Raw genomic sequence first — 26,798 nt, 5'->3', positions numbered from 1 at the left:
AGTCAGGACACATACATGGTTTACGGACCAGGTCCCCAGTTGGGGGCATGTAAGAGGCAACCGGTCGATGTGTCTCACTCATTGATGTTTCTCTCCCTCTCTCTCCCTCCCTCCCTCCCTCCCCTCTCTCTAAAAATAAAATCTCCAAAATTTTTTTAAATGCATGGAAATTTGTATATCTACCTTCTACATTTTCAAAACTCCAACATTGTCCTGTATGACAATCAATACATATAGCTAGTAAGAGTAATAATTGCATCTATTTAACCAAACATTATCTACTTATTAAATTTATATTTCTGTCCCTTTGACTTACTAAACTCTTGCAACAATCCTATAAGGTAGGTACTATCTTTAATCCCTATTTTTTAGATGAGAAAACTGAAGCTTAGAGAGGATAAGAAACTTATCCTAGTTAACGGTATGTTGCGATTTGCAGCCGGGCAGACCTCAAAACTGCTCTCAGTGTTCCGAAGTACTTACACTAGAATATTCTATGCAAACCAAAACTGCATAATGTCCTCATTCTACATCGTGTGAAAGAAATTAATTACCCCTCTTAAAAATAGATTTTCTACTTTTAGGCCCAGAGTGTATCGCTCCATTATCAAGGAAATAGGGTAAAGAAAACATTTATTGGTCTGTGGGGCCATTTCTGAATGCACTTGTCCTTCTCTCTCCCTGAAAACCAGACTAAACATTTGTGCATGTCTACATTTTAAAATTTTCCACAGTAAATAAACTGTTGAAAATAAACAGTAAATCAACAATGAAAAATTTCAACAATGAGTAAATGCTATCTGGGGTATTCTAACCAGTGCCCCCCCAAAATGTTGGCAGCCATTACATTCTACTCATATAGTTTCACAACTGTGCTCATGGCCCGACCCTTTCTGGATTCATTCGTCCCTGAGATTTTCCTGACACAATCCAAGTTCATGTGAAGCACTTGTTCTGAAAATCACTTTTGGAAAACCAAGACGGCAATGAACTTTCATGGCATAGTATCTTAAGGGAACCTATAAATTAAATAGGTCAAAGATGAGACACAAAAGTGGCTGGGAAAAAAATAATCTCCATTTAATATATACAACTTGAGTTTCCCCAGCTATACAGATTCCATATAAGGAATGGTAACTTTTCAAGCCAGCAAGCCTGGACATATTTCTTGGCTTTATAATTCTCACAGTTCTAGACATTCCAAGGTAGAGGGTCATTCAAACAGAGTTGTAATTTCTTGTGTATATTTATTTCCAAAGTATCTTATGCATAGTTTCCCAATGAAATCATAGATGGAGGCTAGGGGAATGTGAGCTGGGTTATTTTTCAAGTATGTCTAGAAGAAGCAGGCAGGAAGAACTGCTTTGGGCTTCTCAAGCAAAGGGGACAGTCTTGAATTTGAAGACCACAACAGGAGCTTTCACCACTGTATGGTTCACTTGAAAAGTTGCATTTGTCCTGGAGATTTGTCTCAAATTGTCTCAGCAGAGAAGAGGGAGGAAAGATGGCCACGAGCTCAAAGACTCAACTTCCCTTTGGTGGCTAGGAGAACAGTATATATCACATATAAGTCAGCTTGGTAGGGCAATGTGATAGAGTCCAACAAGAATATGGGGAAGGCCCACCCTCAGTATTCCATTGTCTCTTCCAAACCTCAACCATTCACCAGCAAAGGAAACCTGAGTGTACCGCTTCCTGCCTTCGTGCTGTTTGCCTCATCTGTGAAACAAGGTGAATAGACATTTTTTGGGGGATCTGAAAAGCTACTCAAAATTAATAGTCATGGTTTTATATTTGTTTTACTATACTCAAAAAGTAAACAAATAGTATATATAGCTTTATAACTTCAGTTAAAATTGGAAAGGCAGGGGACCTAATACAAATTTGAATATCTATACAGATCCAGGCCTGATCATGACTAACTCTAAGACAATAAGGATAATTTAGTCAAAAGTGTTTCCTAACTTTCATTGTAACTATTGAATCATTCAAGGGCACTCTCTATTCATTCAACACGTACTTGTTGTCATGTACTCACTGAGCCTTTATTGAACAGACATTCCTCTGGGCATTTGAGATGCATCAGTGAAGAAGAGGGGTACATCCATTCCCTCCTGGAGACTGCATTTTCATGGGAGAAGAAACAATAAGCATAATAAATTAGAAAATTCTCCTTTAAGTAAAAACATGTGAGGTGCTAGAGAATAAAAAGAAAGTTGAATAGCTAAGAGATTGAGAGCTTGGGCATTGGGGTTGGGGGCTGATGTAGGGTGCCCTCTTAAATAAAGCGGTCAATGTAGGCCTCCTTAAAAGGTGAGTGACACTGAGCAAAAGGTTTCTAGGAGGTGAGAGAGTGAATTATGCAGGGAAGAGCAGGCCTAAGGTTCAAGGAACAGAAGGTAAAAGTCAAGATTGTGACTTATTGCCCAAGAAGCATGAGAAGACATTGCAAGGATTTGCCCAGAGAAGAATCGTGACCTGGCTGTGTTTCTAACTTCAGAAGCTGTATTAATACCCATAAAGTATTCCTTGGACAGTTAAAATATGCATGTATCTAAGCACAGTCTCCTACTCTTGTTAATGCTGCCAAACTGCCACCCAGTACCACGTGGGTTTCTAGTTGGATGAAGAGAACAGTGTTATTCCATATAAACTTATTCCCCAATGCATCCTAAAGTGTGACTCAGGCATTTGCAGAATTGAAAATCTACTGGCATGTGTTGAGTACCCACTTCTGTGCCAGCAAATGTGCTGGGCACAATTGGGAATGAAAAGATAGCAAAGAGAGACACATAAAACATGTTTCTATTGCTTAATCCCACTGAATTTCTGAGTTTTCATTTGCAAAACAGAAGGAGAATATCTTCTATTTCTGAAAGTTTTGCTGAGGATTAAATGAGGTAGCTCATCAAACACCTAGAATAGTGCTGGGTATAATCATTACATGTTGTAATCACTTAATAAATGTTGCTTCTTTCTCACATAAGTCAATGAGAAAAGATGCTATTATTTAAAAATTAAAATGCGATGGGCCAAGGGGCTACCCAGTTTGCTATGGAGAAGTTAAGTCTCATCTGTGTACCATCAGCAGAACAAGATTGAAAGAGATATTCAGAGAAAATATTAAAATGGGTTTGAAGAATATGGAAACTTTGTGCAGCCAGAACTTAGAATCAGAGTGCACTGAAAGTGAAAGATTTTTGGATGAGAGTCCAAACAAGAAATTCTAGTACACCTCTAGTATGTAAATATTGTACATCATTCACTAAAACCTACATGTGGCAAATAAAGACAAAGGAGACCATGGCTAAAATATTGCTGCTCTCAAATTAAATTTTCAAGATACTCTCTCTAATTATATTAGGTAGAACTACAGAGAATATAGCCTGGTGTTGGAAAGCTTAGGTTTAGCCACTTACTTTTCCTGTGACTTTGATGAAATTACTTAACCTGCTGGGATCTGTGATGGAGAACAGTCTAGCACAGATTGAGGTACAGAGATATTTGGGTGCAGAAGATCCCCAAAGTTGTACTATGGAAGCAGTTTGTCCTGGATCTCCAAAGCTGGGCCCATGGCCAGTTGGAGCCTTAGGTTGAAAGGCAAGGTCAGGCACCATATTATGGGCTCGGCCATAATACTGTCCACATCTTCATGCGTCTGGCTGCTTTACTTACCACCTCCACCCTCCAACCTCATACCTTTATGCTGCAAGGGCTGAAGGATCCAAGATAAGAATTATGGCATATAAGGGACCCTAACAAGACTGCTTTGCCTGAAAGCGAGGATCCAATGAAGCCTGGGGGCAACATAGCTATGATGTCCAATTAGCTGGGAGTTTAGTTAGCAAACACAATTCCCTTTATTTGATGTGCTTCCAGCATTGCTTATGAGCTGTATCCTACTTAGGAGTATAAACTCTCCAATTGTTTGCCTTATATTATGAATCATTTATCTAGTCAATCTAATATTCTTCCCTTATGCATCTTAATACCTCAATTAACTATTATGAGTAATTTGTTATTTGTGTACCCAAAAATGGCTTTCCAAGTTATTACTTATTGGTCATAATCAATTAGAGAAGTTTTTAGACTATGGCTATCTTAAATAAATACACTGGTAAAGCTCCTATGATTTCTGACAATTAAATTGTTCTGTCACTTGGGGACTCTCATTAATCTCAACCTGTCATCCTTGTTTATACAGGTTATAATGGGCTATGTGTGTAAGTGAAACGAGATGCTAAAAGGCTTTGGCTTTTTAACTCTTTGATGAAAATAAAATGGAAGTACTTTCTTAAAGTCGTGCCTTTGGTTCATACAGCCTGAAGGAGCTGTATTCTGGACAGCGGCCCATCAACTCCGCTATAACCCAAAGCAATCTTTGTGTAGATTTGTAATTAAGAAACTAAAAAAATAAACTGGCTTCTAACCCCCTGGATTCTTAATAGTTGTATACCCAGAAAAGCAAATCATTCTTCATTTTTACTGCTCAACGTCTGAAAGCTCTGGGTAAAACTAGTATATAAGTGGGTCAAAAAACGCAGCATCATAGTGGTCAGAAAGGTCATGGGGAAAAATTTAGATGTCAAATGCCATCAGCAAGGGTTTGATTCATGGCAAGGATCCAAATGCAGGGAGTTATTATGAGGGCCACTATGGTATTAGTATTGAGATGTAATTTATTGGGCATCATTATTTATGATGTGAAATATGCAAACAGTATCTTAATTAAATTCAGGTGTCCCTACCTTTAGCAAAACCTCGGATGATAATTAAATTATACAAAGTGACCCAAGTCACCAGATCAGAAATCTGACCAGAAATCTAAGAGCTTTAATAAAGTCATAAATCACTGTAAAGGAAATGGTAGGTATTATTATTACATTGAGAGCAAGTCTGAAAAGAATGTGTAGTAACAGAGCTGGTGAAAAACGAACCTGATATAGAACGGTAAGGAACAAGGGGAGTTCATTTGCCTAGATGAAGCTGCTAATGAGAAACTAGTTTGAGAAATAAAAGTTTGGCAAAAATTAATCCTAAAAAAAGAGTTTAGATTCACCAATTTTGACTTTCCAAGAAAATTCCAGTGGTGTCATATTTGTTAAGTGTGATGGAGGTGGGGTCAAGTTCGTTCTTTGGAAAAAGCTTTAGTAACTTTGAGTCTCCTGAGAAGTGGAATACATTTGGACCCACTCCTCAAAAGCAAAGAAGTCACTGTGCACAAAGATTTACTCCCAGGGTTGCAATAGATCCTTGATTATGATTCTGCGATTCTATTCTTCCTATTTTGTTCTCTCTTATACCCAATGCCACCAATGCCTTTTCTGTATAAATACAGCTATCACTGACTAAATGCTTGTGACATGCCAAGCATCATACTATATTCTCATTTATTCACACAACAATCCCAGGAAGTATTCTTATCCCCATTTTACATTTAGATAAGGCATTTCATGATTTGCTCAAGTTTAAGGCAAGGATGTGAACCTAATTCTGCCTGCCTGTAGACTCCAGTTTGAGCCACTCTGCTGGCTTGCCTCCCACTCCGTGCCTGTCTACCCTCCATCTTCACGTCAGTCTATTTCCCCATGTACCGCTCATGAATCTGAGAACCTTCATGGTGGCTATGTTATCTACAGTGCCAATTCCTTGACGCAAGAACTACATCTTGTTTACATTTAAATGCACTACAGTACCTAACACAAGTAGCTATTGGAGGCAGAGAATAAAAGAAGGAGGCAGATAGAAAGAGGGAATGCTGAATTCAGTGACTTGTAGCAAGCCAGCCTGGAAGGCCATACGATAGAGAAATGCAATAAAATGCTAGTCAGGAGACATGGCAGCTGACTCAACTTTCCGGGTGGGGGGAGGGGTGTTGCTGAGCAAATAATTTAGTTTGTCTCAGCCTCCATTCCTCATCTACAGAATGAGGAATTGACCTAACTGATCGTTTTAATCCCTTGCAGCTCCTATATTCTCTGATTTTTGTTCATTTCAAAGTGTTTCTTCCTAGCCCCAACAGGGACGATGATAAACCCGTCTTGTGCTAAAACCCCTTCTGTGTACCAAGCACTTTGTATATGTTATCTTCTTGTGATCCTCACAACAACTCTGTAAGGACAGTATCATCATTTTTATTCCGCAGAGAAAGCGAAGCTTAGCAGGTTTACAAGCTCAGGGTCATGTGGTCAGTGAGTGGCAGCCAGGCAACCCCAATCTCCTGCTTTGAGATATTTACAAGTCAACCAGAGTTTGAGAACTGTTGAAACATCTAGCTAAACGGCTTTTTAGAAAGTGCAAAATACCACCCTGTGACCCTGAAAAGTTCCCAATGTGATTCCTTCAATCAGCGGGGATCTAGGACTTGAGAAAATGAAAGGATCATTGAGATGCGATTTTTGGAATTGCCATGTTCAGTCACCACTATGTCTCTAACCCTGGGCAAGCATCTCGCAAAAACATCAGATCACTGCAAAACCTGTCATCACTTGGCCGTCTCCACCATCTCTCTCAAGGCTGGGCCTCCAGAGCACTTTCTGTCTGTACTACTCAGTTGTCACTTAATCACACACTCCCTCGTCCAGCCTGTTGCTTCATGTGCCTTACTCTTGCCTTGCCAACACAAATACAAGTTCATTAAAGACAGAAATTGAGCTTTATATTTCTTTCCAGCCTTACAGTATCTACAACAGAGCTGAACCCATTAAGTGATCTTCTCTTTCATTCTGTGTATTCATCACATTTTCAGCAGAAGATCAATCAATGTGCTCCTTCTCTGTCCTGAATATGCTGCCCTAAAAGTACTAGCACAGTTCAACTCTTGCTTGACTAGAAACCACCCTGAAGGCTCTCAGTACCACACCACCCTGCTAAGCCTGCCAAGAATAACATGGTACTGAGATGGAGAATGTGAGTGAGATACCTCCTGCCTTCCATTGAAGAATTGATTCTAACAGAGCTCTCTAGGTAATAGTTCCATACCAATTCAAGGTAATTTTAAAATCAAACCCAAGAGAGAGAGAGTGATACCAGGGCATCCCTTCCAGTTACGCCATGCCTGTCTCAATCCTGTCAAAGCTGAGTGACTTAAGATTCCTTCTCCTCAGCAACATAGATGACCTGACCACCTGTCTTCTGATACACAGCAGAAAATCCTCAAGATTGCAGAACCCCAAATTTTTAAAATGTATTATCCTAAAAGTATCTCTCTGCCTGTAGAGTAAATGGGACTTGGATTAACCACCTTGATATTCCTTTGAGGACCCATTAACTTCAAGTATGGGCCTCCTGCAAGGCTCACCCATCTTTGCAGGAGCCTTTCTTCTGGGTGATGAGCTCCACTCCTTCTGAGAACATGCTGCAACGTGACAACAGGTAGTTGTCATCTGAGGCTAAGTGTTTGGTTTCAGTAATGAAATTCAGGAATATCTTCAGGATACATCCTAAAATATTGAAAATCCTTCTCTCCCACAACTGGAAAGTTGAGATGCAAAATATAAATATTAATCAAGGACACTGTAAGATAATTTGAATTTTCATTCACCGAAGAAATAGATATCAACTGAAGACAGAAAGAAAATAGTACAACCAAGGATATTTAGGAAAATAGTTATAATGTGCTAAGCATATACTATGTGCCAAGCCCCTTTATGTTTTTTCATTTAATCTTCACAAATATTCTATGAGGTAGGATCTATCCCCCTTTAGTCCATGACCCTATAAAGCATCAGATACCTCTAGGAATAACATTGCCATTACGTGCTGAACCATGCATTAAAATAAGACCCTTTTACCTCCAACTCCATTTTGGTAATCACCAAAATTTAGTTTATGTTTATCCTGGCAGGTGTCTGAACATTCAGAATTAACCTTGGAGTTCAGTCGGTGGGATCAATGAATTAGGAGGCATGAGGGAAATTCACCAGCTCCCCTAGATATCTCCACTTGGCCCTGCTGGGCAGGCGCGCCAGGTCCCTCCAGGTTTGCCAGCTAAAAGACAGTACATCAGTATAAGGCTAGAGTCGAAGGGAAGGGTAGGAGTTCTATCTTTGAGCACGTTCTGTGAAAGTGCTGTTATTTGAAAAAGCTGTCCAGTGTCAGAGCTGAGCAGGGTTCCCACTGTGAACAGCACTCTAAACAGTGTTGATAGAATCTGGGCTGTCCAGCTGCGAGGATCCCAGAAGTACTGGAAGAGGTGACAAGCGCCTGAGTCTTCCCTTAGCCCTCCCCAACAGCTACAGCCACAAACAACAGAAGCCACAGAAATTTGCTGGAGCCAAAAGCCACAAACACTACATTCCCACCCTAATGCCTTTCCAGGAGCCTTAAGGCATGCCCACCAATTTTTCTGTCCACCAGTCACGATGGACAGAAAAGCAACTGCTCAAGGTAACAGTGATGGCCTTGAAAGCTGAACCTAGTCTGGACACTGGACCACTACAACGGTTTAACTCCATGAGGAATATCACAGGCCAATCTGGAAAAGCTCTTCCTCGTTCTCATCAACTCCTCTACTTTGGTCAGTGGTTGGAAGTTGAAGGTGGGGTACAGTTGGTTGATCACCTAACCTAATGAGGAAAATATAGTAAGTGAGTGTGATGTGGGGGGAATCAGCAGGGACTTTGGAGTCAGAGGAACCAGGTTCAAATCCCAAAGTTTCCGTGGATTAGGTATATAATTTTGATTAGTTAAACAAATTCTGCAAGCCTCCCTTTCCTCATTTTTTTAAAGAGAATAATAGTAATTCCCTTTTGGAGTCATGGCAAAAATTAAACAAAATAAAATACAAATTATGATACATGGTAGATTTCCAAAAATACTCATTTTTCCTCCTCCCATGAATTCACAGAGGGGTTAAAATAGTGATTTTCTGCTAAGAAATCTCATGGCATTGGAAGCCCAGAAATGCTAGGTAGAAAAGTAAGGCATCTATAGTGACCTTAAGTATAACACAGATGGGCAGGGGAGATGTCACCAGGGAAAGTGAGGGAGGCACATAAGAAAATGTGTTAAAGTGTTCAGAAATGCCCTTTCAAGTTTTTATTATTTCAAATTCCCAGGATGGTTTAAGAATCTGTAAACAATGTGATGAACACAGAGAGCATTTCCAACACCAGCAACCTTTGAATCAGTATGTGACCCTAACTAGAAAACTGCCTTCAACACTGTCAAATGTAGACGTTTTTATGTAAATAAAATGTTCGGAAACGATGACTTCATCTTTGTCTGTCAGTGAAGATTCTACCATTGTTCAGGTCCAAATTCTACTACTCTATCAATCTCTCTGTTCCAGGTGGCAGAAATCCAACTGAAACCAGCTGAAGCTTTAACATTATATGGTTCAGGTGGCTGAGCAGGCCGGTTCAGCTTCCTTCCATATAGATGAGAATTTCAAATGATGGCAGCAGGACCCAGCTCTCTGCTGGGTTTCTCTTTGTTGGCTACATTTAAGGATCTCCATGGTAGCCCTCAGCATCCTCAGGCTCTCTTTGCCAAAATGAAAACAAACAAACAAACAAACAAACAAAAAACAATCCAGCCCAAGAGAAGAGAGAATCTGCTGTCTGTGGGGCCGGCTGGAGAGGGCACAAAAACAACATCTTGGGTCCAGTTTGGGATTTCATGTTTACTGGTAAACCTGACTCCAGCCAGATGAGTGAGTCCACTTGTAACCTGGCTTGGGACCCATGAACCGCTGGAAATAAAGTCAGTACCACAACTGGCACATAGTCTGAGAGTGAAGAGGCACAGTAACTCAAAAACTAGTTGTGGTTATCGCACATTGAAATCAACCAATGTCCACTACTGCCCTCCTGCCCCAGAGAACAATGGCCTTTATGTCCTTCGCACCTTTACTAACTTCCTTTGTGCCACTTATGCAGTGCCTGTCACCTGCAACCTTACACTTTAGGTTAATGATTAGTGCCTCAAGGGCAAAGGCTATTTTAAATGTCTTTGTCTCCATCAACATTGTCTTTCACAGTGCTTTGCCCTTAGTGAGTAAATTAAGGGGATTTAATAGAAATTAATGAATTTAACACACCGCTTTGAAAATGAAAAATTGAAGTCAAAAGTTGAAATGGTTGACCTGTGGAAGAGATTAAGAGGAAACAATGTTAGAATTATACAGTTTCTGGAGGAGTGGGAGAAAAGGAAATCTGAGGCTCTATATTTAAAAATTGTTGTCAGAAATCTCCAACTTCCTTAAGAAGATTTATGAAAGAGATTGAGAGGGCGCATTGTTCAAAAATACCAAAAACCCTTGTGGAAAAGCTTGAACTTTCCAAGTCAAACCATCAAGATAAATAACTAAAGGAAAATATTCCAAAAGATGAAGGAGACAGGTGAATTAATTGCAGTAAAGATGATAGCAAGGAGGCAACAGCTCTGAAACAAACGAAAATAGTTTTCCAATAACGCTTCCAAGAATTGAGAGGGGAAAAAGTTCACATAAGAAAGGGAAACTCACTATCAAATTACCCAAAAAGTCTGTCTGCAGGATTCGATCTGCTCACCATCAAATCCTGTCTGGAGGAAGCCCTCATAGCTACAGGAGACAGTGAAGTTGATTAAGTCTCTTAAATACAATCACACTCTTTTTTAATTAACCTCCAGGCCAACTGGGTCAGGGAGTGTAGATTGCTTCTATTTTATTAGCCATCTCCAATTTTACCTTGCCGGGATTGCACAGCACACAAACAGATACGAGAAATTTTTACAGCCCTGTTGCTGAGAAAGAGATTTCAATCGAGAATCTCCTTTTGAAGAAAAAGCTAAATGTATCTTTGCGCCGGGAGAACATTTGACAGCAAAGAATAGGAGGTGGCAAACTTTGGCCAGGGGACCAAATTCAGCTTGACGTTAGTTTTTATGAAGTGTTATGCCCATTCGCTTATCTAACAGCTGCTTCTGGTGTCTGTAAGGGCAGAGTCGAGTAGCCGCAATGGACATCATGTGGTCTAAAAAACTTAGAGTACTTACCATCTACGCCTCTACAGAAAGAGTCTGTTGGCCCCTGCCATAGCAGAAGATAGCATGCCAGAACGCAGGAAACAAAGACAGGTTTCCTACCAGTTCAAAAAGAATCAGGCCTGTTAAGGGCAGTTTGGTGGTAAGGTTCATCATCACCGAAATGACTACCGACTGTGAGTAGAGAAACAAAGGGAGAGAAAGACAGCAGCAGTTCTGGTTGCTGAGTAGAAGATTTGCTGAGGAACCAAGAGAGGGAAAGACACAGAGAGCAGAGAGCAGGGAGGCAGAGAAAGAGAGAGGGAGAGAGAGACAGAGAGAGAGGCTGAGAGAGAAGGGCGGGAGAGAGAGAGAGGAAGGGGGGGGAGGAGCAATTAGCGGAAAAGCCTTTGTCTGCCTCAAAGTGTTTCTTGCTACCGCTGCACATTTGAATGTTTTATTTCTTCGACCCTCCTAATATTACCAAACAGTTATTATCTGAACTCCTAACAAACAATTATTCCAGCTCCTAATTTATATTTCAATCATTTTAACTACTGATCTTATGATCACGTCCCGGCTCTGATCACATTAGTGTCTATTAACTATGCAGCAACCAATAAAATCTGCATGAGAGACTTATTCCATATATACTCCCTTAGCGCAATTTATTAAAATAATGTAGACCATTAACGTTTAAACTAAATGTAATATATATATTTAATATAAAAATTCTCATTACTGTGATTAATAAAATTTTTAGTGTAAGTTGATATTTAGTTAGAGAAAATGAACAAGTTAAGCCAACTGAACTATTTCAGTTACACTAATTTAATTAAATATGACTTTCACATTATATAGGATTAGGTACATACTACTGATAATTCTAACATATTTAAGGGATCAAAAAGTAGAATTCCACTACCAGTGTTACATGTAAACCACCAAAAGTCCTTCCAGAAAGAGCACACTAAACTTCTCTCACTGACGCCCCCTCATTTTTCTAGATATCCTCATGAATTACAGAAGTTAAAAATTAATGTAATTGTACGGCACTGTTTTCTTCCTTAAAAAGCCTTACTGTTCAGGTTTTTTCCCTTTGAACTGCACTAGACTGTGTGTGTGTGTGTGTGTGTGTGTGTGTAAGAGAGACAGAGACCAGACACAGACACAAAAAGAAATATGGCAACACAGAATTGCCTCCATTTATGTGGAAACACTTCCCGCAGTGATTTCTGGGAGTATGTGCTGGGCAAACAGCACTTTCTTCCTTCTTGTGAAACTACCCTGACCTGGGCTGGCGTTCCTGCCCTAGCCCTTCCTAGGTCTGCAACCTTTGGCAAATAACTGCTTCAGCCCAGTTTCTCCATCAGTAAAATGGGAATGAGAGGTTGTGGAGATTAAGTGAGATGGGCGGGGAAATCCTAGCCTTTCATTACTACCCATGAGAGCTGGGTGCCTGTGCTGCTGCCGCAGAAAATGTTACGTTTCGTTATTTCTCCTCTTCACGCATACTCATGTGGCCAGTGGGGCTGAGGTATTTTCTAAACCCAGTACTGCCCTGGCCATGAACTCACCTTATTGCTCTTTTCTGCTCTCTTTCTTCCTGCTTTCTGTGTCTTCTATGCTGGTGACATTTTACTGACAACTAACGCATCTCATAATCACTGAGGACTAAAAGGTGAGAGAGGAGAGTGGGTAGAACACAAACATGAACCCTGAGCCCGCTGGGTCTGTGGTTGAGTCCCAGCCTCCTTGCTACGTGTCTGGGCTAAGGACTTAGTCTCCTTAACTCTTGATTTCTATCCCTGCCAAACAGGGGTGGTCAATAATAATGCGTACTTATAAGGTTGTTGGGAATACTTATGACTACAGATAAAGTACTTTGAACAGTGCCTGGCCCATAGTAAGAGCTTAATATTAAGCCTATCAATAATAAGGGAATAGTGATTCCCAGAATAAAATCACTGCTCTGCTAGAGGCTGAGTCATGCATTGGTGGTGAGTTCAGAACTTGAGGAGACCCACGAAACTCTCTTCTGCCCACAGACTATCAGGCTACTGGGATCGTTAAATTCCCCAGGAGGAAGAGAAAGCTTTTTTTCTGTAATATTACAAAAAAGTCACAACATTCTCCTCCTTAGGTTCTAGTGGTTTAGTTGTCAAGCGTCTGCTTGAGAACGAAGAAGATGCCAGTACAGCTAGAAACGCAGTCACTTTCAGAGCAACATAAAAGGGAGAAGAAAACCTGCCCCTAAAATCTCCTCCTCTGGGAAATGCACCAGAAGCCCCGGTGTTTGATGATCGGATGTCACAGCCCAAAGCAAGGGGCTGCTGCCTCTGCTGCTAAAAAGGGATGAGAATGATGTGAAGACAAAATGCTGACTTGCAGGCCCAAGATCAGCCCTCATTATTGTAATTCGGAAACCAAAAGGAGAACCAGAACCCAGCCTGAATTATCACCCAATCTTTTTAATAAATGTGGACAGGGAAATCTTAAGGAAGGTGCTGGCTAATAGGCTGGAACAGATATTCCCACACCAAATCCATCCCAATCAGGTGGATTTATTTGGAAAGGACAGTCAGGCAATAATGGGAAGCAATTATCAAATGCAGTGCAGTGAACTTCGGGAGACAGGGAAGCGCCTGTAGCTGCCATTTCACATCCTTCCCTGAAAGGCCTTTGATCACCTAGCCATTCTGTCCCTCCCCTTCACTCAGCAATAATCTGGACTGAAAGCGGCATTGTTCGGGTGGAGTGCTTGGGACTGAGGATTCCTCCCCTCCCCTTCCGTAACAAAGGAGTTAATAGGACTTGTGTCATCACCTTTGTCAATTTTCCCTGTCCCATGACCCCTATTTTAGTTTGAAGTTATATTAGAAAAATGTCCCCTGTCAGTAAGCCCATCGTTTTCTAAGAATCTACCTGTCTTTGGAAACTCCATTCTAGGGTGGAGGGGCCCATGAAATGAATTCTGGAGTCATACTCCCTGATTTGAATTCTGAACCCAACACATATTAGCTGGACAGTATGATGTAAACTTTCTGTGCTCTGGGTACCCCCCTGTGAAATGGGGATAATGTAGTCCAAGCTTTACTGGGAGGTGGTACAAGTCAAATGAGTTCACAGTAGTTAAGGGCAAGTTAATTAAGCTAATGCCTTTCCCATCATAGGTGCTTGATACATTTTAGCAATCATCACCATCATCATCATAGTTATCATTTATTCTGGAAGTTATCCTTTGATTTTGACACCTAGTAGTTCTCTGAAATTGATTTCAGATAACATTGAAGATCTTCTTAGGAAAACTTACAAGACAGGATGGTCACTGAAGCATTAGATCAGGTTTAAGATACCTTAACCTTTGTAATCTATACACAAATAGATTCATATACGGGAACTCAAAAAACATTTTTCTGCTGTAGAATAAGCACATGAAATTAGGTCCATTGAATCATTTTCAGGGCCTGACTTTTCTTCTTCAGTCTTCTCTCTACTCACAGCACTTGTTTGCTGACTGGGGTAGAGAATGTGACCTGCGCCCATGATTCGCTGTCAGCATAGTCCACTTTGACCTCATTATGACTTTGCTTTTACAACTGAAGCAGTCAAGACGTAAAACTCACCAAGCTAATCAGACCCTTCCACCAGCACACCAGAAGCAAGCATCTTGGTTTTGCTCTCCCACTCAGAACTTTGTCTTCCAGTCCCTCATTGTCACAGGACTAACCAAATTCCCCAACATGCCATATTCAACACCTGCTTGCTTCACTTTGCAAGGGTAGTGTTACATCAGTCAAAAAAAAAGAGGGAACTACTTCAGTAGTCAACAGAAAGCAAAAAAAGAAAGAGAACATGGCTCAGTAAAAATCACTTTTATTCTTAAAACCACAACTGTTTCATGATTATATCATGATTTTCTAATGTTGGCAGACCTCATTGCTTCTGCCTAGTTAGCCCATCTGTCAAGCTAAAGGCTATGGAGAACTTTGAACCATAATGAACAAAATGTATCAAGATACCACCAGAGACGTCTCTGAGGAACATCCAGAAACAAGCCCAAATTGAGTCTTTACCTAATTCAATCAAATTTTCACAGATGATCTCAGTAGCTTAGCTCCAGGAGACTTCCTCTTACCAAAAGCCTTAAGAGATCCAAATACCATAACATAAATAGGATCTGGTTTTCAGTAGATAATACATGGTTTTGTTTCATCAATGAAAGGACCCTCTGTTGTCTGGAACAATAAGAGAGAACTTATTCAGTCTGCGTTGCTGTTTGAGCCTGAATTTTGCAAAGCTGTGCCTCTCAATTCTACCCTGAGTTTAAAATATGGCACACCTGGACAATCTGGTTCTCTCCAGGGAATGTACCAACTCTGGATTGTTTTATGCACCTGAGGTCCACCATATGGAACAACTGAGTCATTAAAATGGGCATTAAAAAGATTTGTTCACTCAGTTAGATTTAGGTAGATAATAATACTTGACATTTATATAGTGCCTTTCACCTGTCCATCTCAAAGTAAGCAGTTTGTAAACATATTTTGCTACAAACTCTTTATAAACCAGAGTTTTATTATATTTTCTCTCTGTAGAAACAGTTCCAACATACTATACAATAAGCCACACTAAAATAAGAGATAGCGCTAAATAGGAACAAAAACAAAACAGTCCAAGAATGTTAAATACATATTATTGCACACACTAGCTACAATGTGCCTCCCCAGGCAGAGAAAAAAAGAGGATTTGGATGTAGGGAAAGTACTTTTTTATCTAGTCTTGGATGCACAAAAACAGAACTTTCATAATAATTATAAATGCCGTTACTTAAATTAACTGTGAATGAAATTGGCTGAAACCTCATAACCATTTCCACTTAAGTAATTCAGTGTTCTAAGAATAACAATTTATAGGATTTCTATGCAATTTCAATTAGGTTTTTCATAATTGTCATCTCATTTGCATATCTAGCTCTTTAAGTCTACTTCTCAGTAAGTCATAACTCAGAAGTGGAAAGGGAGGCTCACCGTGACCTTCAAACTAATAACATTCCTCACAGCTTTATGTATGTGCACACTTTATTTATATGTATACTGTTTCTCCAACCTCAGCCTCTCTGACCATATAAGGCCCACCTTCCTTTAGGTTGCCGCCTTTACCTGGTGACTTCTTGTGTAACACAAAAGATCTCTAGTTTCTTTTCCCAGATCTGACATCAATGCCTTTGCCTTTGTCAAAATACAACCTCTCTCATCTTTATATCCTTTTTTAGCTAAAAAAATCATGTTCTATATAATTTTGGCAAATCAGTTATTAATGTGGTTTTCTTTGCTCTTAGGGGTTGTTTCAGCTCCCTTTGCACCCCTCCTCAGAGCGTGAGTCACATGTGGCTGGTGTTTTAGCTGTTTCTTGTACAAAACTGAACATGTGAGAACCTGGGAGGCTATTGTAGGCTATCTGACCAGAAACTTTATACCTGTCTCTGTTATGCGAATATAAGGACCTCTGTGAACTTGCAACCAGTTTGGAAGTGACGTGGACGTCTTCTTTAATCTTAAGTCCTACAAAAGTATATGGCATTACTTTCATGTATCTCCTTTCTGTCCATATGTTCTTCAGCATTAGAAGGTAGGTAAGTAGAAATAAATCTTCTAAATGGTGACAGATTGGGATGCATTGGAGCAACTGGAAAAGGCAAGTAAAAATAGACAAAAATAAGTGGAAGTCAAATAAAATAACTTGGGGTCATAAAATCCAAAAAAGTTGTAGCTTCCCATTGCTGCTGAAAGTTCAAACAAAATGATTTCTAAAAATATAACCATTGAATTAAACTATATGGAGGTAATTATTGACCTTAACAATAGCAGCTTCAATGAATTAATTGGGGCAGAAACTAGAGTAGAGCTGGCTGAAGCATAAATTGGAAGAACTGGGCAAAAGTAGTAGACTAAGCACATGTATCTGATTTAACTCTCACTTGAAATTACACTATAACAATGGAAAAGGTATTGTTGAAAAGAAGTGTGGAGAATAGCAGGTACAATTTTGGATGCATTGTTCAAACAATCTCATTTCTGGGGATATGGATTACAAATAAATCTGCATACATAAGAAAATGATATATCTACAAAGATTGTCCACTATGATATTATTAGTAATAGCAAAAGATTAGAAACAACCAAAATGTTTAGCAATAATAGGCAACTGTCTAATAAAGTGTGGTATTCTAACAAAGAATATCATGCAGCTATGAAAATTATAATAAAGAAGTTCTCTATGTACCTATCAGGAAAGATATTCAGGGGGGAAAGCAAGTGGCAAAAATTTTTTGTGAAAGAAAGGGAGAGAGAATTAGTATATCTGCATGTATTGGCTGGATTTTGGATTTAAGTAAAGAACACAAAGTCAGAAGGAAAGAAAGGGAACGAGATTGGTGAGGAAGAAGTCAAAGTGAGATTCTCATTTAAATAGTTTTTGACTTTTTAAACCTGATTATAGTATTACCTATTTTTGAATCATGTTAATTATATTAGCTCTTAAAAATATATAAGCCACTGCTTGAGGTTGTAGAAACCTATAAAGAGTATCACTCTTTCCATTGCAAAAACAGCAAAAAAAAAGCCACAGAAACAGCAAGTTCATAACTTTCCCTGATGCCATCAGAAAGTTGTAGTCTCAGAACTAACAAGTCTGAAATCTGAAAAGAGACAGGTAGCTGGAGGGAGTGATAGGATGTGAGCACCTGCTTACCTCGGGCGGGCACAGGCAAGGAGAATCAGCGAGAGCTGTTAACCAATCTGTGGAGACTGTGTGCAGGCTGCCAAGAGAGTGTGGAGCCACTTGGAGAATTCTAAATACAATAATTACTATATTAAAGTCTCCAATTGAAAAAGGTGAGCAATATGAAAACTCAGATGTACAATTTCAATACATAAGGAAACTCTGAAAAGAATTCTAAAAGAATCAAATGGAAATGCTGTTATTAAAATTCAATAACAGAGATGAAAAAACCTCTTCAACAGAGTCTTTGGGGAAACATGACATAACCAAAGAAAGAATCAGTAACATAGATCGGTAGAAGTTATCCAACTGAAACAGAAAAATACGTTAAAATTCAAAATATATAATATACAAAGAGCAGTGGGACAGTAGCAAGTAGCCAAATATGTGTGTAATTGGAGTCTCGGAATGGTGAATGATTAGTGGTTTTCACCATGAGATTTCTCAAAAGACAAAAATGCCTTCTCTCAACACTGCTATTCAATGTCATGACAAAAGTCCTAGCCTATGCAACAAGGCAAGAAAAAATAATATTTATGCAGTTTGGAAAACAAATGAAACTTTCTCTATTTACAGACATGCTTTTATACATGAAAAATACCAGAGAATTTATTTTAAATCTCTTAGAAACAATAAATGAGTTCAGCAAATTTGTAAGATACAAAGTCAATAAACAAAAAAATGTATTTTTAGTAGTCACAAAGTAGTCACAGGGACATAAAGCGCAGCATAGGAAAAATAGTCAATGATATCATAATAATAATGTGCAGTACCAAATTGGGACCTGAAATATTGGGGGGATCACTTTGTAAAGTATGCGTTTGTCTAACCACTATGCTGCACACCTGAAGCTAATACAAAATAATACTGATTGTAAATTGTAATTGAAAAAATAATAAATAAATAAATAAATTATATTTCTATATCCTAGCATTGAGCAATTAGAATATAATTTTTTCAAAACAGTACCTATTACAATAGCTCCAAACATTAAATTTTGAATATAAACATAACAAAATATGTTCAGAATCTGTATGCTGAAATCTATAAAATACTGATTAAACAATCAAATAAAACCTAAGTACTGTAACTAGAAAGATAAGCTTGACACAGGCACTGGCCTGCAGTGTCCACGGCATTATGGATGAGATACAAGACAAATTCACACAGACTACCTATGAGTCCTGTGGAGGAAAACGGAGGGCACAGCTACTCTCTCAAGGAGAAAACAAGCTGACCCTTGTCCAGACAGGCTTTTATTGGGTTTCAATTTGCACAGAATTACAGGTAAAGTTCATTAATCACTGTCAGGTAGTAAGGATCAAACAATAGGTAGGGTACAAAGAATTATAAGGGCCTATTCTGAGTCAGGGTCTGTTAGCTAGAGGCCTGCAAAACTTTGAGAAACAAACTTATTTCCTGCTTGGACATTTATCATTTCATTGAGNTAATATACAAAGAGCAGTGGGACAGTAGCAAGTAGCCAAATATGTGTGTAATTGGAGTCTCGGAATGGTGAATGATTAGTGGTTTTCACCATGAGATTTCTCAAAAGACAAAAATGCCTTCTCTCAACACTGCTATTCAATGTCATGACAAAAGTCCTAGCCTATGCAACAAGGCAAGAAAAAATAATATTTATGCAGTTTGGAAAACAAATGAAACTTTCTCTATTTACAGACATGCTTTTATACATGAAAAATACCAGAGAATTTATTTTAAATCTCTTAGAAACAATAAATGAGTTCAGCAAATTTGTAAGATACAAAGTCAATAAACAAAAAAATGTATTTTTAGTAGTCACAAAGTAGTCACAGGGACATAAAGCGCAGCATAGGAAAAATAGTCAATGATATCATAATAATAATGTGCAGTACCAAATTAGGACCTGAAATATTGGGGGGATCACTTTGTAAAGTATGCGTTTGTCTAACCACTATGCTGTACACCTGAAACTAATACCAAATAATACTGATTGTAAATTGTAATTGAAAAAATAATAAATAAATAAATAAATAAATTATATTTCTATATCCTAGCATTGAGCAATTAGAATATAACTTTTTCAAAACAGTACCTATTACAATAGCTCCAAACATTCAATTTTGAATATAAACATAACAAAATATGCTCAGAATCTGTATGCTGAAATCTATAAAATACTGATTAAACAATCAAATAAAACCTAAGTACTGTAACTAGAAAGATAAGCTTGACACAGGCACTGGCCTGCGGTGTCCACGGCATTATGGATGAGATACAAGACAAATTCACACAGACTACCTATGAGTCCTGTGGAGGAAAAGGGAGGGCACAGCTACTCTCTCAAGGGGAAAGCGAGCTGACCCTTGTCCAGACAGGCTTTTATTGGGTTTCAATTTGCACAGAATTACAGGTAAAGTTCATTAATCATTGTCAGGTAGTAAGGATCAAACAATAGATAGCGTACAAAGAATTATAAAGGTCTATTCTGAGTCAGGGTCTGTTAGCTAGAGGCCTGCAAAACTTTGAGAAACAAACTTATTCCCTGCTTGGACATTCATCATTTCATTGAGAGCATTCTTAGCAAAGCAGGTTTCACAGAATTTTATGTATTCTTTCTTAGGCGTGATCCCCTGAGGAACCCGTCCCTTCCAACACAGGCTGCACCACCCTCTGTCATTGTTTCAGACTTAAATCAGGCAGGGGAAGTAAGGCAGCCAAGGGATTAGGAGACATCTGGAAGACTGAGGACTCAGGCTATGTCAAAACCGAGGGGCAAGGGTCTACCACCCCCTTTTGCTGTAGCCCCCCAAGTCCTTCCCCGGGGCCTCCCCATGATCATGCCTATCTTAGGTCATTCACCCCCTTGAGGAATCTCACCCCTTCATTGACCAACTGATCAAGCATTAGGGGCCAGTTATGGATGAAGTAAAAAGAGCAGAAGTAGCACTCCTGCCAGGGAGATAAGTTTTGTCTCTTTAGCAGCTTATGATCTGAAGGTCGCTCACTCAGCCTTAGCCATGGGGTGGGGGGAGGCAGTTACAGCTTCTGAAACCAGACAGCGCAGTTCCCAACATCAGCTAATATGGGCACTTATAACAATAAGGCAATAAATCTCCAAAAACTGACCTACAGGCTCTATGTTCTATAGTTTTGGCTCACAAGTTTCCTAGACAATACCAAAGTGGGGACCAATTTAAACTCCCCGCAACAATAAAAATATGGAAAATTATCTAACTACATGCCATACTTTTTAGGTTTACTTCTTTATAGCTTGGCTTCAGTTTATCAAGTTGTTATTCACTGAGATTTATCAGCCTCTTCAAGTTTATTATTAGGATCATCTGGCAAAAATATACTATCTGCTACAACACAACCTCAACGGTTTCCAAGGTTCTACATTTCTCTATCTTGCTAATTGAAAATTTGTATTCAGTAGCTGTGGGGAAGTTTATGCTCCAAGTATGTTTACATTATTTAATCTTTAAAAGGCAAGCAAAGAATAATGTACAAATGCCAAATTCTAGAATCACCAGTTTTTTGTATTACGAAGGAACTCACTGTGGAGAAAAATACAACTATGTATAGTAACAGGTTTGTAAACAGATATTTGAGTAAAATTGTAGCAGAAACTTGAACAAGTATGTGGAAAACATTTTGTATGTGTATAATCAAATTTAAATACACTAGCTCTCAGAGGACAAATTTGTATCTCCAAGATGCTAGGCATGCAACCTTCCTGGGACCAACCAAGAAATCACCCTTCTAGTTGGTCATATGAGGAGAAAGAGCACTTGCCAACGAACCTATATCATTAGTTCTATGTCCTCCCCTAAAGTCATCCTTAGTTTTTTTGATGGGTCTATAGCACTAGTAGTAATAAGAGGATAATGCCCAACTACTAAAAATGTAGTACTGTGCAGCTATTTTCTGTGCTTTTGTGAAGAATTCAAATCGTCTGACATGGAAAATGAAACTCTGCTAACCTTTTCTGTGTCTATAAAACCACTTTTACTCCCCCCAAATTTTCTCTCAAAGGCTCAGATAAGATTGATTCTTCTGGGCACATCGCCATGTTTATCCTGTAGCATTACATGACATTGAGCTCTTCCTACTCAGCATACCACCTAATCTCCAGGGGGCTCTTGGGTCAACATAAGAAGCAAAGCGATACTCCACACTTAAGTGACAGCTGCCTGGTTTCATGTTCAACCACGTCGTTAAGATGCCCAGTGAGTCATGATTGAATATCTCAAATAGCACATCAATAAATTTCTATGCAATATAATATAAAGGCATTTGGTTTTCAAAGTGAGATAAGAATAAAAGTAACTCTAAAAAGACTCACTCACTGAGGCAAAAATTACTTTCAATACATTTTTAGTAAAATCTATAAGGGAGAGAGATTTTTGACATGTTTATAAAAATCAATCATTGAAAAGCTTTGCACATCAAGTATATATATATGTGTGTGTATGTATGTTGCCCAATTGACAAACAAGTTCATATTGAATATGCATTGCCCGAAAACCAGCACACACTAAATAAAGGGTCAAAATAGGAACACCAATAAGATGCTACATTAGAGGTTACATGACCTCTGTGCGTAGATACATGGGAAGTAATTACAAATTATTTTATGAGATATTTTCTATGCTCATGTTAATGTTTTTTTCTGCCCTGTGGTTACTGAAGCTTGAATTCTATAACTTATCTTTGTTTCCCTTTAGTTTTCTCTTTTCTATTTACTCTGCAAATGTTAAAAATATCACCCACCCTTTTGCCCTTTCATTGTAAAAATGTCCTTGTTGTTAATTACTAAGATATAACTTCTTTTGTTCCCTTGTCTTGTATCTTTCCTCCCAACTTTTCACTGCTTTGTTCAAGGCTGACCAAAGATCAGTCTCAGACTCCCCCCTAAGAACTGTACCTTCCCTGATTGTATCTCCCTGACTCTTCTCCCCATTGCTTTCCCCATGCACCGCAGGTCCTTGTCTAGCCAAAGACATGACTGACGACTGGAGACAGGAGCAGGCCACAGGCGATGGAGACATGAGAAGTACTCTTCTGGTTTCCCTACAACACATCTCAACAACTAAGGGCAATTACTTTGTAACTGCCCACATCTTCTTGCTTCTACCCTTCTCTTGGCTTCAGAAAACATGAGTTAGCTATCTATGCCTCGAACGCCCCAAGAACTACTTACAGACGTCCGTCCAATTTGTTCCTCTATCATCGTTCCAAGCTATCCATGCTATAGCCTACAAACCGGCCCCTTCCTTTCATCTGGCATTCCTCCGTAGTGATCTGAGCCCTTTTCTTACAAAGCATCTTCCCGTGAGACCGAGATCAGACAATTCCTCTTAGTCACAAATTGACTGCTGCGTCTTCTGTCCTCAAACTCACTGCAACATCTCTTGTACCTCCACCTGCAATAAATCAAGAGCATCTGAGACTCACTTGTAGCCCTGCCTCCAGTTATTGTCAGCTTGTTCAACATAAAATGAAATAAAAATAGCAATACATTTCTGATTACAAATGAAATGAAGTGGACACATTTTTCTCCTATGCCTCCCACTATATATAGCTAAAAGTTTTGAATGTTATACATAAAACAAACATAAGAAAACTTTGAAAGGTGGGGAAAAGAACTGGCTAGGGGACTTGAGACTCAAGAACTGACATGGCAGTGTGCCCCCCGAATGTTCTTTTTGCCTCGTCCGCATCCTGGACAGGGCACTTGAGAAGTCTGTCATATGATACAGCTACACTGGAAAAAAGTTCTGGGAGTTGCTTATAAAACTATATATGTATGCCTACCCTATGACACTTCAACTCCTACCCTAGATATTTATGAAAGAGAAATGAAATCATATTGTCACAAAGGACTTTTATAAAATAATGCTCATTGCATTTTGATTCATAACAGCCCAAAATGTGAAGCTGCCCATGTGTTCGTTAATAGAAGAATGAATAAACAAACTGTGATTTATTCATACAAAGGAATGCTACTCACCAATAACAACGCATAGACTCTCAATACACACAACAACGCGAGTGAATCTTAAAGATGTCATGCTGAGTCAATGACACGAGACACACGAGTGGAACATACTGCATAATTCCAATTGTATAAAATTCTAGAACATGCAAAAATTTATAGTCAAAACTCTGTATTGTTGACTCTAAAGAATAGGAAAAGTATTGGCTGGGAATGGGCATGACAAAACTTTCTGGTATGATGGAACTATTCTACAATTTGATAGAAGATGGTATTACATCGCAGTATGTATTTGCCCAATTTCAGCCACTGTTGAAGTAATTGTTCATTTTATTGTGTATAAATTTTATATCCGAAATAAAGAACTGTAAAGAAATATTGAACTCTTGTTAATGGTATTTATATCAACATATTTTGAAGGAAGCATAGTAACATTTCATCTATAATTTACTTTGAAATGCAACAAAACAATAATGGTTGAATAGATGAGTAAGTATATAATAAGCAAGCAGTGTTAAAGGATATTGGTAGAATATAGGTGGTGCCTATAAGTATTCACTGTAAACTTCTTTCAACTCTGCTTTGTGTTTGAAATTCTTCATATTAAAAGGTTTGGGGGGAAAATGGGTGATATTGTGTGTATGTGGGGCTCTCTTCTGTGACTGTTAATTCTATTAATTGTTTATCCCTTAGTTAATACCACACTATCTTACTTATGCTAGCTTATATTAAATTGTTCTTTAAGATTATCTTATTTCTGGCTCTCTGCTTTTACAATACATTTTAGAGTCATCTTGTCAATTTCTACAACAGTTTTTCTGAGATTTTGATTGGGGTTGAATTGAATCTATAGATCAATATGGAACAAATTAACATATTTAAAATATTGGATCTTTAATGTGTGAACATACTCTGTTCCTGTATTGATCTCTTTAATATCTCTCAATAACATTCTGAAACTTTCTGTATAGATATATTGAAACTGTTTTTGCTACATTTTTTTCTAGGTACTGGAAAATTCATTCTGCCAAAGTGTTATTTTATTTTGTATTTGCAGTACATAAAAATACGTTTAAAGGACCAAGGAAAATGCCTAATTCTAGGAATGGGGTGAGAAATATACGTGATGATCCTGGAAGTACTTAGAGTGCCACAAAGTAGGAAAGTGCTAACAAAAACTACATCAATGAGTTTGTCAAAGAGACACATGAGACAACAGAAAGAGCTCCCAACAGCCAAAGATGGAACAAATGGGGTAATAAAGTAAAATAAAGCAGTATTGAATTAATACCTAAAGCAGAAAATAAATACCCATGAGTTCAAATTTATGCCAATGAATTATAGAGTAAATAAATTAGGAGGAAAAGACAAATCTCTCATGCAGAAGAGTTAAAGATAATTTATGTAGCTATCCAGTGCTCAACAAGAACATAAATTTCCATTCTTTAAGTGTGGGCTACCCACGGTGACTTTCATCCAAACAGTACAACAGAGAAGGGGAAGAGGTTATAACTTTACAGTGAATGGAAAAACCTAACAAATATTCTCAGACAAGTGATCAAGGTCAAATCAACTGTGTTCAATTGTGTCAGTAGTGTGTGCCCTTGGCATGTGATTAAAATAGCAGTTTGCCTATTGGTCTTCCTTCCCAAAAGCCATAATCCAAGTCTAATCATGAGAAAAACATCAGCCAAATTCCAGTACATAAGTTGTCTACAAAACACCTTACCAATATTCCTCAAACTTTCAGAGTCATGAAAAACAAGAAACATTTGAGAAATTGTTGTAGTCACAATGAGCCTTAAAGAAATGTGACATATAAATGTAATATGATTATCCTGGTTGGAATCCTAGGACTATTAACATTTTCTATTTCATCTTGTGTCAGGTTGGTGGATTGTGCATTTTTAGTAATTAATTTAATCTGATTCTTTATTCTTATTGCTTTAGATACCTAAAAACTGTAACAATGTTTTCTTCTTAATTCTTGATATGGTAATTTACAATTACTCCTTTTTTTCTTAATCAAATTTACTACAACTTCGATTCTTTTTTTTAAGATTTAGCTTGTGGTTGCCCTATGACATTCCCAAATCTAGTTGAATGGCTATGAGAAATACAAGGCCTGTCCAGAAAAAGACGAGCCATTGTTAATATAATGAGAATGGCTTGTGTAACATTGATGTAACCTGGCAGCCAAGGAGAGTGGACTGGAACATATGTGTGTGAACAGTGATGACTTCACTGTACTAGTCAGTGGGGGTGGCAGACACTGGTGAGTGAGCATGTGTACTGTGTGACTCATTGCATTCAAAATGACTGAGCAAGTAAAGCAACAAAACTGCATCAAATTTTGCATTTAGCTTGAACATCCCTCCATAGAAACCATTTCAATGATTTAGAAGGCTGAGCTATGGTCAACTGGTGGTCGGCAGCTTCATGACAACAAGGTGCCTGCTCATGCATCATGTCTCATGCAGAGACATCAAATCATCCAGGTGACTCAGCCCCTTTACAGCCCAGACTGGGGGTCCTATGACGTCTGACTTTTTCCAGAACTAAAATCACCTTTGAAAGGAAAGAGATTTCAGACCATCTGTGAGATTCAGGAAAATACAACGGATCAGCTGATAGCAATTGGGAGAACTACGTGAGGTCCCAAGGTGCCTACGTTGAAGGGGAAGGAGATGTCATGGTCCTATGTACAATGTTTCTTGTATCTTGTATCTTCTTCAATAAATGTCTCTATTTTTTATACTAGATGGCTGGGTAGTTCTGGACAGGCCTCATACATCATTTTCCACATCCAGCATCATAGAATTCCCAAGTACTCATATTCAAAACAATAGGTTTGTAAAAGACACTAAGAATTAAAATCAAATCAACAAAATCCTTTCTAACATTGAGCATTTACACAGAGCTAGCACTGAGCACTTATATGGAAAGTAATAGAAGACATGGGAAGAAAAAAGTCCTATGCTTTGATGTAATAAAGGACGATGTTTAGTACAAATGTTTTCTTGCAGGTTGTCCAGTGATCCCTCTGTGCTTCACTTGATGTGAGATGGTCTGGCCAGGAAACCAC

The sequence above is a fragment of the Sturnira hondurensis genome, unplaced genomic scaffold (assembly GCF_014824575.4).
Source record: "Sturnira hondurensis isolate 20B ecotype Veracruz unplaced genomic scaffold, ASM1482457v3 Scaffold0006413, whole genome shotgun sequence".
Taxonomy (NCBI): Eukaryota; Metazoa; Chordata; class Mammalia; order Chiroptera; family Phyllostomidae; genus Sturnira; species Sturnira hondurensis.
The sequence above is the reverse complement of the archived record's forward strand: the minus strand, read 5'-3'. Positions refer to the sequence as shown.